This window comes from Leptonychotes weddellii, chromosome 14 (assembly GCF_054177405.1).
Source record: "Leptonychotes weddellii isolate Sample4059 chromosome 14, ASM5417740v2, whole genome shotgun sequence".
NCBI lineage: Eukaryota > Metazoa > Chordata > Mammalia > Carnivora > Phocidae > Leptonychotes > Leptonychotes weddellii.
In genome coordinates, this window is record NC_138382.1 from 43,818,338 (window position 1) to 43,837,988 (window position 19,651).

The following is a 19,651-nucleotide window of genomic DNA, read 5'->3' on the forward strand; positions in this document are numbered from 1 at the left end:
TTTTTTTTTAAAGATTTTATTTATTTATTTGAGAGAGAGAGAACAAGAGACAGAGAGCAGGAGAGGGAGGAGGGTCAGGGGGAGGAGAAGCGGACTCCCCGCTGAGCAGGGAGCCCGATGCGGGACTCGACCCCGGGACTCCAGGATCATGACCTGAGCCGAAGGCAGACGCTTAACCATCTGAGCCACCCAGGCGCCCTACCCTTATGTTTCTTGATGCTTGTATTAATTTTGAATTATATAGCACAATTTTAGTGAAGCTGATGATACCTTGAAAAAAAAAAAGAAAACTGGACATGGCAATCAACTCTCTATTATTATCAAACCAGAATACAGTGTGATTAAGCTGTAAACCTGGGTAACAATATTTTCCTGTAAACATGTTCTCCCAAGAGAAGACAAGTGATGCTTGTCAGAAGTCAGAAATGGAAGAGAATGTGGCAGCCCAGGTATATATAATAAATGCATTCCTTCACTCTGTCAAGAGTTATATATGTATTTTATTCATCAGTGAACAAAGACAAAAATACCTGCCTTTGTGGAGATGGCATTTTAGTGGAGAAACAGAAATAAGTATTAATAAACATAACAATAGGAAATTATTTGTACACTAGAAGATCAACACCATGGTAAAAATAATAGAGCAGATTAGGGCATATTAGAAGTCCTATGAGAAGTGTCACAGTTTATATAGAGTGGTCAGTGTATGTCTTATTGAAAAGTTAACTTTTGAGCAAACTCTTTAAAGGAAAAAGAGATATCTGAGGAAAACATTCCAAGCAAAATTAACAGCAAGTGCAAAGACCTGAGGCAGGCAGTGTGCCCAATGCAGGCAATTGGGGCTGAAGTAGAATCAGCAAGAGAAATAAAAGTAGAAGAAAATGTCTCAAAGGTAATAGAAGAGCATAGGTCTTTTGCTTTTGACCTGAGAGAAATGGTGAACCATTATATGGCTTTGAGCTGGCTTGAGATTTAACAAGATGACTCCAGCTGCTTGAGAAAAGACTATAAACAGGCACAGGTAGAAGCAAAGAGACCAGTCAGGAGGCTGGTGTGATAATCCAGGTGAGAACTAGGGTGGGTGGTAGCATAGCAGAAAGAAGAGTGAGCAATGGTTGGCTTTGGATATGTTTTCAAAGAAGATCTGAAGGATTTGCTAATGAACTGATACAGGTATGAAGAAAAAAGAGAATTCAAAAATAACTCTGAGGAGTTTGAGTTGGAGCGATCAAGAGTGAAACTGCCATTACATGACAGGAAGCAGACAACATGTAAAGCAGGATTGTTTTCTCTTTCTTTTCCTGTGTTTCTTCTCTTTCTCTCTTTCTGAAACTTTAAAGTTCGGGTTGGTATGCAATGAGTTTGGAATGTCTACTGGATATTTTAGTACGCAGTTGAATTTAGAAACCTGGAGTTCAAGGGACATTTTGAGCTAGAGATAGACAGCTGGCCTTTGAATAACGTGTTTGAATGATGCGGATCAACTTATATATGGATTTTTTTTATATAAATGCAGTACAGCACTGTAAATGTATTTTCTCTTCCTTATGATTTTTTTAATAATGTTTCATTTTCTCTAGCTTCATTGTAGCTTTGCGCAGAGGCAGTAGCGTAGCCAATGAGGTTTATCCGAGGCGTGATTATTGCTAATTGAAAACTTCTCTAGCTTCATTGTAAGAATACAGTATATAATACAATAACAAACATATAAAATATGTGTTAGTTGACTGTTTATGTTATCGGTAAGGCTTCTAGTCACCAGTAGGCTATTAGTAGTTAAGTTTTGGGGGAATCAAAAGTTATATGCAGGGCCACCTGGGTGGCTAAGTCGTTAAGCGTCTGCCTTCGGCTCAAGTCATGACCCTGGGGTTCTGGGATCGAGCCCCGCATCGGGCTCCCTGCTCAGCGGGAAGCCCGCTTCTCCCTCTCCCACTCCCCCTGCTTGCATTCCCTCTCTCGTCTCTCTCTCTCTGTCAAATAAATAAAATCTTTAAAAAAAGTTACATGCAGATTTTCAACTGTGCAGGGGGCCAACACCCATAACTCCCATGTTGTTCAAGAATCAACTGTATAGGGGTGCCTGGGTGGCTCAGACGTTAAGTGTCTGCCTTCAGTTCAGGTCATGATCTCAGGGTCCTGGGATCGAGCCCTACATTGGGCTCCCTGCTTGGCGGGAAGCCTGCTTCTCCCTCTCCCACTCCCCCTGCTTCTGTTCCCTCTCTCGCTGTCTCTCTCTGTCAAATAAATAAATAAAATCTTTAAAAAAAAAAAAGAATCAGCTGTATATTTATAAGTCATCATCATGTGCTGAAGATTTCTTACAAAGAGATGTGATGTGCTCATTGAGGAAATCAGTGTAGGTGAGAAGAGAAGAGAAGGGAAGAGGAAGAAGGGAAAGGAAAAGAGATATCCTAGTACTAAGCCTGAGAGCTCCTCAGCGTCAGGAGGTCCAGGGAAGAGGAAGAGGGAGGAAAGGAGTGGCCCATGAGATGGGTCACTACAGGGTCTGGAGTCCTAGCATCCAAGTGAATAAAGAGTTTCTAGGACAAGGAAGCCATCTCATTGGCCATTGTGAGACTTAACTTTAAATATGCCAGGCATTTCAAGCCCACACAGACTATAGGACTTCACAGGAGAATACTGGGGTATTACATTTGCTAATGGCTCATGAAACATTCTTCTGCAAAGTGAAAATCTGTCAGTTTAGTCAGACATGTAGACTGGGTATATTAAAAAAAACAAAAAACAAAAACAAAAAATGATATATATTAAATATATTAAAAATATAATTGCCTCATAATGTACTAGAAATGCAACAGTAATCATATTTATATAACCTATCTGCTGTATCTAAACCTGCTATTTTAGGGGAAAAAATTATGTGTAATCTTAATTTGGGAAAGCAGTAGCATCTTGTCCCCAGGATTTTTCAGATGATTAAAATAAACACACTAAAAATCTTGTAGGAAGTCAGGGGGATGAAAGGAACATATAATTTCAGTCTACAAAGAAGATGCAATATAATATAGCCACAATAACACAAACGAGTGAAACAAAAATAATTACTTTTTATTGAGCACCTATTAGTACATTTGTATGATCTCATATTCAGCCAATCACCTGCAAACTTCTTAGATATTATCTCACTTTTAAAGATGAGAAAACTCTGATTCAGATATTGCATGACATTTCCATTTACCATGCAGATAGTAGGTAACAGTGGATCCAAATTCTCTTCTAATGGACTAGGAGTCAGAATTTCTTGGGTTGTATTTGTTGCTTTGCTGTGATGACCTGGTAACCTTAAGAAATCACTTGGAATATCTCGGCTTGAGGTTCTTCAACTGTAAACATAGGGATTCTATCAACCTGAGGTGGTTATAGGCAATTTGATGCACAGAATAAGGCTGCTCTTACTTCTGGGGAAGGACTGAAGAAGAGTCATAACAAGGTGGAAGGTAAAGGGGTGAAGCCGAATAAAGAAGGGCCTAACATGCTGGCTTTTCAGAAACTGCTGCAGTTTACAACAAAAGAAGTTCAAGAAAATCCCAAGAGAACTTGGGGTGGGGGGGGAGTCTACAGCCTCCAAACTAATAGAAAGATAATGACCTCAATTAATATATTTGACCCTAATTTATATTTTAAGGATTAAATTTATACTGTCCTCTGAACCTCAAGTAATGACTCAGATAATAATCACAAAATAAATTCAGAAGTCATAGGGAATTGCCAGGATAACTGTGGCATAAACTAAACTTTCAATTTCAGAAGAAAGGGCTGCTAGTGTTAAAAATTCTGCCTTGAGGACTGACACTTGCCAGTGCCCTGTGCCACCGGCTCTGTGGCATGTGGTTATGAAACGGCAATGCCTCCTACATGCAAAAGTAGAGACAGGTCTGTTATTCAACATTATCTTCAACATCCAATCCAATGGGGCTCATCTACAACCTATGGTTTCACTGTATAGAATTATGACAGACCTTAATATTCTATCACTCATTGGCTTCAATCCTTTTTCATCTACTTATGGACCCCAAGATTACCCTTGCTTAGGTTAGCCAAAACTGTCACCCTATGAACTCCACTGTCCTATAGATTACACAAACTGATAATCTACGCCAGAAAATGTCCCAGAAATTTCAAAAGTATTCACTGTAGACTTGTTAATAATCTACTGTCAGCAACAGGGATATGAAATTACAGATGACTGATACCATTTCCCTGGTCATATATAAATTAAGTAACTAAGTCTTCAGCACTCACCTTATCATCTATGGAACATTTTAGGGGACTGCTTTTTATTGGGCTCAGCCTGAGTTAACTTAATTTTTCAATTTTCTTTCTTCCAGGTTCTCAGGAATTGTTGTCAAACAAGCAAATAAATGCAAATGTTCTCCCATCATTTACTTCTGTGCTATGATTCTCCGTTGACAAGTCCAAATGCATTTGTCAGAGGATAAACAATAGGACTAAGACATTATTAAAGGTCAAGAAGCTGCTTTCTCAGTATCCCATAAGCAAGTGCCCTGGTTTTTGCTTTTGAAAGTACCTGAGCTGTATTTTTTTCTTTAAATATAAAGTTACAGGGGCGCCTGGGTGGTTCAGTCAGTTAAGCGTCTGCCTTCAGTTCCGGTCATGATCCCAGGGTCCTAGGATCGAGCCCCACATCGGGCTCTCTGCTCAGCCGGGAGCCTGCTTCTCCGTCTCCCACTCCCCCTACTTGTGTTCCCTCTCTAGCTGTCTCTCTCTCTCTCTCTGTCAAATAAATAAAATAAAATCTATAAAAATATATATATAAAGTTACAATTTAAAATCCTAGAGAGCCGACCTCAGCTACACTCTTTATGCCTAATGTAAATGTTATTCCCAAACCATATCAAAGGCAATAAAGATTTAGCTCATTCAATTTTATACCATGATCTGGAGAAAATTGGATCTAAAATCTGTACTTTGGGAAGTTCATGCCAATTGATACAGATAAGCAGATAAGCCCACCATATAAGAATGTAAACACACTCAACACTGCTCAACTGCTGGTTCTCGAGTATTAAGCAATGGAAATTTCATCTGTTTTTAAACACTTCTCAGCAGACTGAAATTTAATGTACACTTTGTGACAAAAAGACAGCATCATGTTGAGATTCTCCACTGTGTTATCTGTAGAGAAGCCATTTCAAAACGCTAATGGTTATATAAGATATTGGTGGTAAGTCATAAAGTGCTGAGCTCTAAAGAAGCCAAAGCACAAAATTACTTGTATTTTCTACACTGCAGTTCAAGGAAGGCTGCATCATTAAAAGTATAAAAATATAAAAAGGTATATAAAAATATAAAGGGTCCCTTCTCAAGCTAGTATTTACTCTCAAGTTCTGAAAAAGGAATGAAACAATCTATTAATTCTCATTAACCCACAATATAAAAATATAAAGTGGACTCACCAGCAGATGGTTTGAATTAGTCAGAAAATGTGGGTTAGAGCTCAATAGAAATGCATACTTTGTTAGGAGGAAATAACCATAGTGCTACGGTGTCATTTCACTCAGCAATTATAAAGAAAAGGTGCTAACACGGAAAACTTGATATAGGTCAATTTGCCGTCTTTTACTGATTAGGAGTCTTTTTTATTTATATCAACATTTATTAAATAAACTCACCAGTCCTCCTAAAACACAGATACAATGAACAGAGAAAATTTTACAGATATGCATAACATCCTAGGGCAGCTCACCCAGCGAGACTGTGGCCAGCAACAGCACAGCCCATGTAATCTACAACCTGATAAGGGGCATTTGGGTATACTATAATGCAAATGGGGAGGGGTTCCTGTCCTGCATGAATCCACTTCTCAATCAACACAGGCTGAAGTTATCTTTCAGGTGGAAGAAGTGGACTTCAGAGTAGTTACTGCATGATCACAGGAAGCTTTCTCAAGGTCCAGTATATGGTCTATACCAATATGTATGTACAGCATAAGTCCACTGTATTTAACTTATGCTTTTTGAAAGCACAGACTGATGGTAAAATATTTTCTTTAATTTTGCAATAATAGAGCCCTACAATTTATGTTATTGCATTTCATGGACATCACAGTGTTATGGCACAGTTTTATGGTAATGACCTGATGCATGATTTATAAACATTAAGATACGGCTAAATTGGAGTTCCAACTAAAATAAGTATCTCTCTCTCTCTATATATATATATAATGTGAAATGGCATCATAAGACACTATTTTTTTTTCCCAGTGCATGGACATTAGTGAATTTAGTCTTGGCCAAAATGTAATTGGGCCAACTACACCCTCACTCTGAGGACTTTATAATTTTATATTCTTGTGTCAAAAACTGGCTTGTGACACACTGAGCTGAGCTGAAATCTGATACCAAGTTCATTGGGAGCTGGATTTCTGGCTGAGTAAAATGATGTGGATGTCTTGAAATTGAAACCTTCTGGATTCCAAAACTGACAGGATCTATTGATACCTGGAAAGGATTCAGGAAGAGACACATTTTCATGATCACCAGGCTGGAAAACCACCACTGCTAGAAGAATGAAGAAACTGATTTTATTCAGTTAGGGATGGAAGAAAGTGTAATGTTCTTTTATGTCCTATTGATGTGAAAAGTTATTTAGACTATGGTAACCAAATTGTAGTGGTTATTAGAGTCTTGTGTCTTCTTCCCAACCAACAGTTGTGAGACCTTGGGGGAAGAAATCCAATTAGTTCTCAATTTCCTCTTTTTATAAAATCGGAATAATACCTTGCATATTGTTGACAGGAAAATGGGATTAAAGTAGAATAATTTGCTCAATGTCTGATACACATTAAGTACTCAATAAATGTTGAGAGTATTTTGTTTCTATTTATTTATTTATTTAAAGTTTGGGTTTTTTTTTAATTTTGTTTCCTTTTAAACTTGGAGGAAATAAAATAATAATGTTGGGTACCACGGTGGAATTTACTACCACTAATTTTTCTTTCCCCAAAGCTTTTCGTCCCTGATCAATACCAAGGATTTGATCAATGCTAAGTCTTAGAACACAAAGAACATAAACAAGATAACAAGTGAAACAAAATTATTCTTTCATTTTACCCTAGGAAAAAATGCTTCTGAACATAGACATTCTAAAGAGAAAAGTCTTGAATAAATTGGGTACTGCCTTTAAAAAGGAGGAGGAGGATGAGAAGGAGAAGAAGGAAGAGGAGGAGAAGAACAGACATTCTTACCTTAGTCAGTCAATGTATGACAGGGATTCAGTCATACATTAATTACGATTCTTTTGATTCCAAGAATCATACAAACTGGTTTAATCAAAATGATTTATTCACAACAATGATATGGGAATGACTGAAACCCAAAGTCAGGAGTGAGGCTGGGCACTAAAAATAAAAAACTCCAACACTATCAGGAATTTCTGTTATTTTTTTTTCTGTTCTCTATGTCTGCTTCTTTGTTCCTAATCTCATCTCTTTCTCCTGGTTGTCTTAGTGTTCACCTCTCTGTTTTTGCCTGCTTCTTTGAGCTGTACTATAAAAATGTTGTCTGTAGCTCCCTAGTTTTTCACTTATAGGCAAAGTTCCCACAGGAACACTATCACTATTTATTAACTTCAGTATCAAAACTGTCAGGTAAGGACTATGATTGGATAGTAAGAGGCAGAGGCTCACCCCTGGGTCTCTCTGGTATACCGTATTGTGAAGTCTAGAGTTACCACATGGGTAGTGGAAAAGGTAAGAAGAAATCATTTCCCAAAAGAGAGCTGATGTTTCATTACCAAAACAAAAGTGTCTACTTCAATAAACATCCATATCCAAATATATCACATATATACAGGGCTATATGTAGGCACTTGTATACATATATATATATCTATATATCTTTATAACTATATATCTATATTTATATATAAATGGGGCCTTTAAATATTTCAATAGATTTCTATTCTAATGTCTAGTTGGCTAACTAAGGAATATATATTGATTCTAGTACACAATGGAATTGTATTCTACCAATATGAAAAAGTATATATACAATGATTCCATAAAATAGTTTAAAAACACAGCAAATCCACCAATTATAGCAATGCACATGATAATAATTTTGGTAACATTATAGATTTGTCCAAGAATACAAATGTATATTGGACAAAATGAATGTGATATTCCAATTCTAACTTAAAGAATATATTGCTTCATGATACTGACTGTCAAATTTGATGGTATATGTAAAGCCAGCCACTCAACACCAGGTCAGTGAAAACATCACATGATATTGGAGTCCAAACAGGTTGAGGACAAAACACTAGTGCTGTGTGTATCAACCATATTCATTTTTTAAATGCTTTATACTCTACAACCAACACCTTTTTGACATCTTCACATGGAAATGTAATATTTATCAGAACCCAGTCAGAACCTAAGAAATCTCTTGGTCTTTGCTCCTCCCCATTTGACCTACTTTTCCAATTGTAGTACCAATTTTTAAAAAGCAACTCCTTTTTCTAAGTCCTTAGGCGAAACATAACGACCTGTTTTCTGCCATAATCTGCATCCCATCCATAATCAAACTACATGAATCAACCTTCAAAACACATCCAGAATCTTGGTACTTCTCTCTATCTCCATCACAACCACCTTGGTGCAAGCTGTCATCATCTCTTGCCTGGAATATTGCAGGAACTTGTAATTGGTCTCGCTGCATCAATTTATGTGTCCTATAACCTGTTGTCAATAGTAGCCAGAGACATTTTTTTTTTTTTAATTTAAATCAGAAGATGTCAGCCTTTTGCTCAAAACCTCCCAAGGCTTAGGCTTCTCATCTCATTCAACTCAATGTCTCTATAATAGCCTACAGAGCCCCATAGAATCTACACACCCCTACCCAATTCCACCCCTCCTGACCCCTCTGGAGCAGATTGTGTTAAACTCCTATAATTTTCCCCTTTGTTCACTCCATTCCAGCTGCATCGGTTACTTTGCTATTCTCAAGAACACCAGGCACACATGCACCTCAGGCTTTAGCACTTGTTTTCCTCTAGCTGGAATGCTTTTCCCTATCTCCATATGGTCCTGCCCCTCCCTTCTTTCAGTATTTTCTCAAAGGCTACCTCCTCAGTGGACTTCCCCAAGCCCATCCCTTTAAAATTCTAGACCTCTAGCTCCTTATGCCTATTCTCTGCTTTATTTTTCTATATCATATTTATTGCCATCTGACATGCTCTCTATTTTATTTATGTATCTGTTTGTTATTAGTATCACCTTCTCCTAATAGAATGTAAATTCCATTAGAACAAGTATTTTTGACTCTTCCAGCCACTATTGTATCATCAGTGCCTAAGATTATCCTGGAACATAACAGATACTCAATAAATATGTTTGCATGAATGAGGTGATTATTCAGAAAGGAGAGATAAATCTGGAGAATCTGTAATATGACAAAACAGGAGGTGCTGGAATGGAAATTACTGGAAATACACAGGTAGTGGCATCATGAACCATATTTCTTTTACTGCCATAATCAACACATTGCTTCTCACCAAGTAAATGACCAAATTGGAATACTATTCTGAGATAAGATGGCTAGCTTCCCAATCAACAATACACACATATGTGGTGTTCTTATATGCATTGCTCTCCAAAGAATTCTAAGGGCAATACAGCACCACCTCTGACAATAAGAGAAATTTGGATTCGGTTATGTTAAATAACTCACCAAGGATTACATATCTAGTGACAGAGTCTGGGATTAGACTTCTGCTTTCAATCAGGAATGCCTATACCATTTGAAACAAAACCAAGTTTATTTTTTTCTCTTTAAGATTCTTTGAAAGATTCTAAAACCATGTTCAAAAGAATACAGTGTTTTTATCAGCTTGACAACAGATTTTTTTTAACATACTCATGAAATTTCACTGGCTTTTATTTAGAACCATATCATACTGCTTAATTCTTTGCTGCTATGAGGACAATGCATTCTCCCATATACCACCTTCAAATGAAAGCACTAAGCAAGCCTCATTCTATTCTATTTCACATCACAAAGCCCATCGTGATAACACTCAAAAAAGTACTAACTTCTTGAACTGGCAGACATGTGGCTGTGGTTCCAGAAATTCAAATGGCATTGAATCCAAACATATTTGGAAGGTGTAGATTCCTGCCATCATCACCACATGTGTGCCCCTCCAAATAGTACTTCACTGAATGGTACCTTTTAAGAACCTCACTTTTTTTTTTTTTAATTGAGTTACTACTAAGTGCTAAGCACAGAGCTTCAGGAACAGACACAAAGATGAATAAGGCAGCCTCCATATCCACAAGGAGCATACAAATGCCTAAAGATGACACATGCTAGTAAATGTAGCATGCTATATTTTAAAGAACATTGGAATAAAACTTAAAAACCCAGATGGGATTCTCCCTTCCTCAAAATCACACTTTCCTTCAATGGCAGGTATAAGTATCACAGCAGGAAAAAGTAGAAGTTGGTATGGAAATATAGGGAAAATAGAGTTTAATTTTAACAGTAATCAGAAATATCAGCATTATATAGGTTATAACAGTGTTTCTTAAAATGTGGTAGTACACATTATCTACCTAAGAAATGGCATAAACATTTTTAAAAGTACAAATTTCTGAGCACCACCCCATAACTACTGAATCGGTGTCTGCATGATGGGAAAAAAACTTAGAAAGGTACATTTTAATAAAGCCTTCCAGGAGATTCATATATATTGTAAAGTTTAACAACTGTTGAGCTAAGGAAAAATGTGATGAATAACCTAAAACAAACTATCCTTTAAGCCTTTCAGTAATAACTGACAGATTCCTTTGGGGGTAGGAAATGGAGGGAGATGCTCAGGAAAATGAATGTAGACATTTCTTCTCTTGGTAAAAGCTTTGTATTATTTGTACTTTGACAATGTTTACGATGCAGGTCAAGACCACACATTGACAGTTAAATTTAGCATTTTAAGTGCTATGAAGAACTGCCTTTGTTATGAAAACCATCCGAGAACCCAAGCGGTTTAATCCATTTCCCAAGGTGAAAGGCTCAGCCAATTTTGAAGAGTTATATTTTCAAAATGAGGCATCACATTTATTTCTGTGATAATGTATAATGTTGCAACAAAATTTTAGTTGCTACCCCTTAGAGATTATTTTTGTAAAGCCTTCACAATACATATTCTATGGTTTCTTAATAGCATTATGACAAAATATAGGGTAATTTTAAAGGATTGCATATAGCTACCACTTGACAAAACATCACAAAGAAAGGGGGGTTGTTTCAGTCAATAGAATCCTGACTACGGTAATGTCTAAGAATAAAATAATTCTTAAAGTGAAAAACTTTAACTTGTAGATAGCATTAATAACACACAACTCATCTGTACATTTACTCCTATTGAAAAATCTATGAAGTAAATGCTAGAAAATGACAATCCATTTGGTTACCTTTCCATGCTTCTCTCTCTCCTACTTTTACTTACTAACTTATAACTGGAGGTACACTAAGGAGAAATCTCAGGAACTCAGCAGCCAGGTGAACTTCAAATATGGTTGACTGTGTAAGTTATAATTAGGAGTCAACAAAATACAAGCTGCGTGCAAAGTTTGGCCATGGCTTGCTCCTTTTTCTTCTTTCTTTCCCTTCCTTCCTTCCTTCTTTCCTTCCTTTCTTCCTCCTTCCCTCCCTTCCTTCTTCTTTCATTGTTGGCAAGCAAAGAATAGTTTTAACATTTTAAATGCTTGCAAAGAAAAACAAAGAATATGCAACAGAGACCTTCTATGTCTCCCAAAGCCTAAAATATCTACTATCTGGCCCTTTGCAGAAAATGTTTGATGACCCCTTTTGTTACATTATATGAAGAGTCCTATAAAAATGTAGTGACTAGGCAAATTCCTTGCCTTCCATTAACAAGGCTGAGAAGTTCATTACAGAATTTGGAAGAGTGATATAATGGACTAAAACTAAGATGAAGTGAATAGCAGATCAGAAGGAATATAAAATATGGTAAGAAGAGAAGATTCTAAAAAAGTATAAAAAGTTTAAAATTTACTTCTATAAAAAAGAAAAAGAGGGCTTCTAATAAATGGTTGTCTTAAGTAAATTTTTAAGTGTATTTACCATATTTATGTAGGCCCATCTGGTGAATAGACAAATATCTTCACAAGCTTTCAATGAGTTTTAAGTACCAGCATATTCCTGAAATTATAATAACTGATCCTCATAATAATAAATGTGAGTCATCTCGAAATTATGAGTATTGCTTATTAAAGAATGTATTTAAGTCTATAATGAAGTCCATGAAGGTAGGAATTGCATCTATATAGTATCCGGTCCAATAATTGGCTCATAGAGTTCAACAATATTTGCTGAACAGATGAAGTAAGAGAATTTCACTCTTACTCAAACAAATAAATTAGTGCTCATAGATTGCCTTCCATTACTGTGGCATTAACTCCTTAATAATGTTGATAAATAAGACAGCACTGTACATTAATACTCACATCTTGTTCCGCAATCCTTCATTTTTTGTCTATGTTCAGAGGGTTTATAATGTTGGTCACCTAAAGCTTTCCATTTTTCTCCAACAGAGATATTCATTTCTGTCTTTGTACAACTGTAAGAACTCTTTTGAAAAGAAAATAAAAAGCAAAACAAAACACACACGCACGCGTGCGTGCACACACACACACACACAATTATTATCCCTTCTTCCATCTCTGCTCATTTTATCCACCCAAAAAATTTCTCATTTATGTCTGTAGTAACCTTAAACTGTCCAATGTTAAAATGTTCTAACAGATGACACAAAATCCCCTCTACCCCCTGGGTCAGCCACAGGGAAGAATGTGTGCTACTTGGGTAGTAGTTAGAGATTTTTGAAGTCTTCATAAGGGTGTAGAATGCCTACAAAAAAGAAACATGAACATCACAGACTTCCATGGTGGTGGCATAAACTTTTGCTCAAAATGCTATAAGCTATACAACGGACTAATGCTAAAACTGGATCCTCTTACACTTAAAAAATATTTTACTGTTGGGGCGCCTGGGTTGCTCAGTCGTTCTAAGCGTCTGCCTTCAGCTCAGGTCATGATCCCAGGGTCCAGGGATCGAGCCCCACATCGGGCTCTCTGCTCGGCGGGAAGCCTGCTTCTCCCTCTCCCACTCCCCCTGCTTGTGTTCCCTCTCTCACTGTCTCTCTCTGTGAAATAAATAAATAAAATATTTAAAATATATATATTTTTTACTGTTTAATCCTATCACCTTTCTTCTTACCACTCTCTTTGTGATACTTGAGAAACTTTCAATCACAATACAAAATAACAATTATTAGAATCCGAAGACACAGGAATTTAATTGAATCACACAGAACTTGAAAGGCCATAAATTACTACTGTACCACTTGGATGCTTTCCAGGATATTGGAAATGAAAGGAATGACACTATTTTTTAATCATTAAAATAGAAAAAAAAATCACCTAAAATTTTGAAAGCAGTTAAGAAATAGAAATGAAAAAGAGGGCTGGGATGAGCAGCAAAGCAAGCATAGGTTTTGATAAAATATACTGAGAAATCCAGCCATAAGTAGTTAATAAAAATAGAAAAGTGTGTGTTAAAATATGTTATTACAAATTATAACAAGGATTCTCTGAGAATGGAAAATATATAAAACACGTAGATGGAGGAATTTGGATCAGAATGGATCTCTTCTAGCAAGATAAAATTGAAGTCAGGTTTTAAGGTTGATGTGGTAGGTTGTTTGCAAAAAGGGCTGTAATAATGCTATATCGTCATGTGCATCTCTTTGTGATGTGACTTTGACACTACCTCTATGAAGAATAAAATTTACTTCTATTAGAAAAAAGAAAAAGAAGGCTTCTAATAAAAGATTGTCTTAAGTAAATTTTTAATTTTGTATTTACCATATTTATGCAGTGCAATCAAACACAAATGGCACTTGAAGAACACTACAATGGATGTTATAACTAGATTATCTTTATTTACCACCAGTACTTTCAAAGGAGGCTAGAAAACCTGTCAAAATGCACTTCATTTTCTGTCCAGAGTGTTCACAATCTTAATTAGTAGTAACAGATAAAAGAAAAATAAAATGAACGATGCTGAAATGACTTCTAATTAAACTAATAGGTTTCAGCTGTGTTCACATTAGCCGTGAATCGAGAGAAAGGAGTGTATGGAAAATATTTTAAATAAAACTATATGAATGCCCTATTTGCATTAACTGCAGAAATGCTTCTGGGAGTGACAGATGTGACAAATTATACCTCTATTACCAAATGACACATTAGAAAGAATGCTAGATTGGCGACTAGAGCCTTGATCTCCTAGAATCTTCCACTAATTAGCAATATGATTTTAGGCAGTCACTTAACCTTTACAACCCGTGTTATGGACTCACCCACTGTTAACATGTGCATTCCTATTATATAGATCATATGTTTAGATTCTAGCCCTCTGTATTAAGGTATATTTATTGTGGCAAAGACTATAAAATGTTCATCAAAAAAACACTACCTCCTCTTCTTAGGTACACAGTAAACTATACTTTCTGCTTCCCTAGCAGTTAAGGGTTACCATAAGACTGAGTTTTAGACAAGAGAATCTGAGTGAATATGATGTGTGCCCATAAAATCCTCTACTCCCTAGTCAGTTAGCATGGAGATGACCATGACAACCTGGAAAGTCAAATGTTAAAGACTATGGAGGAGAGTTCACTTGCCAAACTGTTCACCATCTAAGATTACTACTTGAACAAGAAATCGTTTCTATTGTGTTAACTCACTGAAAATTTCAGTATTTCTATTATAAAAGATAACACTACCTTAATCAGTATCTTTGCTCAAGCTGCCACAATAAAACATCATAGACTTGGTAGCTCATAAACAACAAAAATACATCTCTCATCGTTCTGGAGATTGGGAGTCCAAGACCAAGGCATAAGCATCGTCACATTTTGGCAAGAACTCTCTTCTTGGCTCAAAACTGGGGCTTTCTTGCTGTGTTCTCATATGGTAGAAGGAGGCTTGGGATCTCTCTGGAGCTTCTGTTGTAAGAGTACTTATCCTATTCATGAAGACTCTACCCCCATGACCTAATCACCTCCCAAAGGCCCACTTATTAATACCATCATCTTTGAAGGTTAGGCTAGAGTATATTGTGTCACTGAGGGCTCAGAATGTCAGTCACTGTGTCAATAGTAGAGAAGCATGAGATCCATTAATTGAATTTCAGAAATGTGAGGAAGAACACTGGGTCTACTACAGACCAGGAATCATACATTTTCTCAGTGGGAAGATGGAACTTGCCATACGGAAAAAAGCCATAAGCTAGATAAACTACCCATGACGTTGTACTGTCTTTTGCAGACTAGAGCTTATGGAATACAGATTGCATCGGGGTCAGGGTAAGGCAGCTACCATAAAAGGGTAATACATACACATTCTAAGTTAAACTATATAAAAACTATATAAAATATTTCTTGTGTTCATTTTCTTTTTGTTGTCTCAATATTTGTTAATGTATTAATTCTGAATTCTAAATTGATTCATGTATTTTAAGTTCTATCAAAGAGGGGATTTGTGACCACCATTTTCTTTCATGTATCCTATAATTCAATGATACCTCCTACTGGTATCTTAGAGTAAAATGTAAAATTCTAGGCATGGAAGAAAACTTACAGTACAACAAAGTAAGGAAATTGGTCAAAATGAAGAACTTTATAAGTAGATAGAGAACAATTTTAAAATCTAAGTTTACTAAGCCTTCAAAAGTTAAGGTGATTGTATGTGTATCCTTTTAAAAGCTTCCTTCTGCTGACACATATTACCTCATTTAATCAGGCAAGAGCAGCAAATTAGGTAATTGTGATCTTGAATGTGCCTTATTTATCATCTGAAAGTACTTTCGATTAATTTTTCTAAGATTTTATTTATTTATTTGACAGAGAGAGAGAGAGCACATGCACACAAGCAAGGGGTAGAGCAGAAGGAGAGGGGCTTGATCCCAGGACCCCGGGATCATGACCTGAGCCGAAGGCAGATGCTTAACCGACTGAGCCACCCAGGCGCCCCAGTACTTTAGATTATTATTGCAACCAATTCATTGAAATGACTGATAAATTTTGTTTGGATGTAAAAAGCGAAATGGGAATCATAATGGTGAACAGTGGGTGGTATGCTCAGGACAGTTTTTCAACAAATATTACTTTGTATCTAGCATTGGCCAGGCACTGTGCTTAACACTAGGATGGCATTATATGGTCTTCACTCTCATCAATATTAAATGCTATTGGGATGCTGACAATGACAAATAAAACAGTTTGCTAAATACTATGAAGTGATATGTACTGAATGCCCTGGTAATATATAAGATGGTCTCCTAAATAATAAAATGTTCTTATTCATTTGTCACTTTTCATGTATTATGCACTATGTTTCACAAATCTTAGCTCATTCTGCTTTTCCCAACAACCTTATAAAGCTGCTGTTATTAACATACTTTATTGGAGAGTAAAATAAAAGTCAGAAAGACCACAAAGCTAGTGAGTAGCAGAGCTGAGATTTGAACCAAGTCCTTCGAATTCCAAAGCCCACGCTTAAGAGCCAAGGATGGAGAATGAGTAGAGGCAGCATCAGACATTATTTTGAGAATGTTGGAAAGCTCAACAGGAAAGAGTCCTGTGATTCATGACTAATGTCTGTTATTAGGGTATGGAACAGAGAGTGACAGCACAAACACCATAACTGACATAGTATTTAAAACATGCTACCTTTCATGGCCATACCATACAAGCAAAATGGGAGGATGAGGAGAAAGAAATGTGGAATATGTGTTTTACTTAAAGTGGGTGGGTTTAGGAAAGGGAAGTTGAGATCTGAATTAAATGCTGTGTTTGCTTTCAATTCATATCTTCCCCCTTTTTTAATACCAGGAATTTATTCTTGATTAGTTTGCTGGTCATAGAGCTAACAACAACCCCCTAAAATGATGTCACAGCCAGACTGTCCTGCCACTAAATACAAATCTAATCTGTTGGTCTGATCTAAATGCAACATTTTTCCCCCTCAGAGAACACAAAGGGGGGAAATGAAAATAGCATTCCTGAAATGAAACAATTCCTTTACAAGAAAGATCCCACAGAAATATTTAAATTTACATGGTAGTTCAAGCTGTTAGTTTCCTAGCTCACCACAAATAGAATCAGTACATATTGGGTATGAATGTTATTCAACATGGCTCTGGACTGTGAGGTTAGGTAACTCTTTGGTGCAGTTAGAGGCCTCCAAGCCATATGCTGCCTTTTTTGGTTTGCTTTAAATAGGAACTCTTAAGTTCCACTACATTCATACTCAGGTTGCCATTGATTCCAATACAGTACAGGTCTAGGGACAATATATGAGAAGCTCTAAACTCAATGAAGATAACATTTTTCTCTCACTTTCATGGTTGTAGGATGGTTATGAAGTATTTAAATTTTTTATAGAACATTTTTTTTAGAGAGGGGGAGAGAGAAAGAGAGAAAAAGAGAGAGAGAGAATCCTTTTTTTTTTTTTAGATTTTTATTTATTTATTTGACAGAGAGAGACACAGTGAGAGAGGGAACACAAGCAGGGGGGGTGGGAGAGGGAGAAGCAGGCCTCCCGCGGAGCAGGGAGCCCGATGCGGGGCTCGATCCCAGGACCCTGGGATCATGATCTGAGCCGAAGGCAGACGCTTAACGACTGAGCCACCCAGGCGCCCCGAGAGAGAGAGAATCTTAAGCAAGCTCCATGCCCAGCACAGAGCATAATACAGGGCTCGATCTCACAACCCTGAGATTAGGACCTGAGCCAAAATCATGTGTCAGATGCTTAATTGACTGACCCACCAGGCAGCCCTATATAACAGTTTTAAATAAAATAAAACAAATACTAGTGGGTGCCTGGGTGGCTCAGGTGGTTAGGCCTTCGGCTCGGGTCAGCTTGCGTCAGCTCGGGTGCTGGGATCGAGCCCCGCATCGGGCTCCCTGCTCAGAGGGGAGATTGCTTCTCCCTCTGCCCCTCCTCCCACTCATTCTCTCAATCCTCTCTCTCTCAAATAATAAATAAATAAAATCTTAAAAAAAAAAATAACCTATCAGGAGGCTGACATGGAGCTAGTTGTAATGATATACACAGACTTACATGTTTCTTCGAGTTTTGTTTCCAGTGACTACATAATTTTCAGTGATCATTTATTCCTGAGAGTGCCATAGATGGGATTATACATTTGAACAAGATTCTTAATTATGATATAGTGTTGTCAGTGTACACAAGGTTTTAATCACATTACTTAGGGAATAAATACAAAGCCAGGAGTTTGCCGTCAGCACAATGATAACTCTATCTGATTAGAGCCAAACATATGACTGAATCTATTTGTCTAGCTCTGTCAGACGTGTAAGTGCCACTTCTCCAGGGGTGATGTGGTTACTTGCAAACTGTCAAAAGAGCCAGTAGAGAAATATAGTGGTATATTTTGGAAATTCCTCATCTGGTTGTGATTCTTTTGGATAATGGAGCTAACACTCTATTTATCTCTGTATATCTATTAATCTAGTATATAGTCTAGGTGTAGAAGGAGTGCAGTAATTATTTTTGAGTAATAAACTATTCAAGAATTTTTGTAATAACTACATAATATATGAAAAGAGTTTCTCCCCTATTCCTTCAACCTCTATCATTTCTGGGATTGACAATTTAGTAAGGAACCTGTTTTTGAAAAGACACTGGCTTAATATTAAGTTGTATGCACTGCATTAAAAATACCAAAGTATACATTTATAGTTCCAACTTAACATCTTTCAGGAATTAATTTTCTGGAGAACACACACACTACATACAATAAGTACTTCGGAACTACCTTTTACAAGATGAGAGCACACCAATTATCCTCAGCAAATGAATTTAGTTTACAGAGTTTATCCCTACTGAAAACAAAATTACTTAGAATTTAGAAAAGATTCGAGACTTAGGACTCTAGTCATGAAGTTAATGTACATTCTTGCATTCTGAAAATACTCTATGCTGATGCACAGTGAAAGAACTACTTCATCAGCAATAAGAAGGAATCCAAACATAGAGCTTTTATTCCTCTCAAGCACATATGTCACTTTTATTTCCCACCAATTTTAAGAAATAAATCTCCACAGAAACACTGCTTCTTTCTGTCCTTCCCTTAGTTACATTTTCCTTTACCTTTTCAAACGTGTAATTGACTGTCTTCTGTGTACCCTCTGTGCAGAAAGCCTGTGTCAAGCTTATAGATATTCACAAGAGAGCACATATTATGTTCCATGTCTCTTGGGCATGTGTAGAGCACTGTATTGCAAACTGCAAGTTGTAGTCTGAACCATTAATAGATTATGAGAGCAATCTAAAGAATGTTTACAGGGGCACCTGGGTGGCTCAGTCAGTTGGGCATCCAACTGCTGATTTGGGCTCAGGTCATGATCTCAGGGTCATAAGATCGAGCACCACATCAGGCTCTGCACTTGGTGGGGAGTCTGCCTGAGATTCTCCCTCCCTCTGCCCCTCCCCACCTCTAAAAATAAATAAATAAATCTTTAAAAAAAATAATGTTTACAGAATTTCTTTTTTTTTTTT

At 36.9% G+C, this 19,651-nt stretch overlaps 1 long non-coding RNA gene and 1 other non-coding gene across 2 annotated transcripts in view; one reads left to right on the forward strand and one right to left on the reverse strand.

Moving 5' to 3' along the window:
- LOC145717038 (uncharacterized) overlaps nucleotides 1-19,651 on the reverse strand; it is a 453,314-nt gene that overhangs the window by 273,748 nt on the left and 159,915 nt on the right. The gene's annotated exons all lie outside the window — the stretch shown is intronic.
- LOC115940680 (U4 spliceosomal RNA) lies at nucleotides 1,590-1,735 on the forward strand. Its single transcript, XR_014140276.1, has one exon. It is a non-coding gene; the product is annotated as a U4 spliceosomal RNA (small nuclear RNA).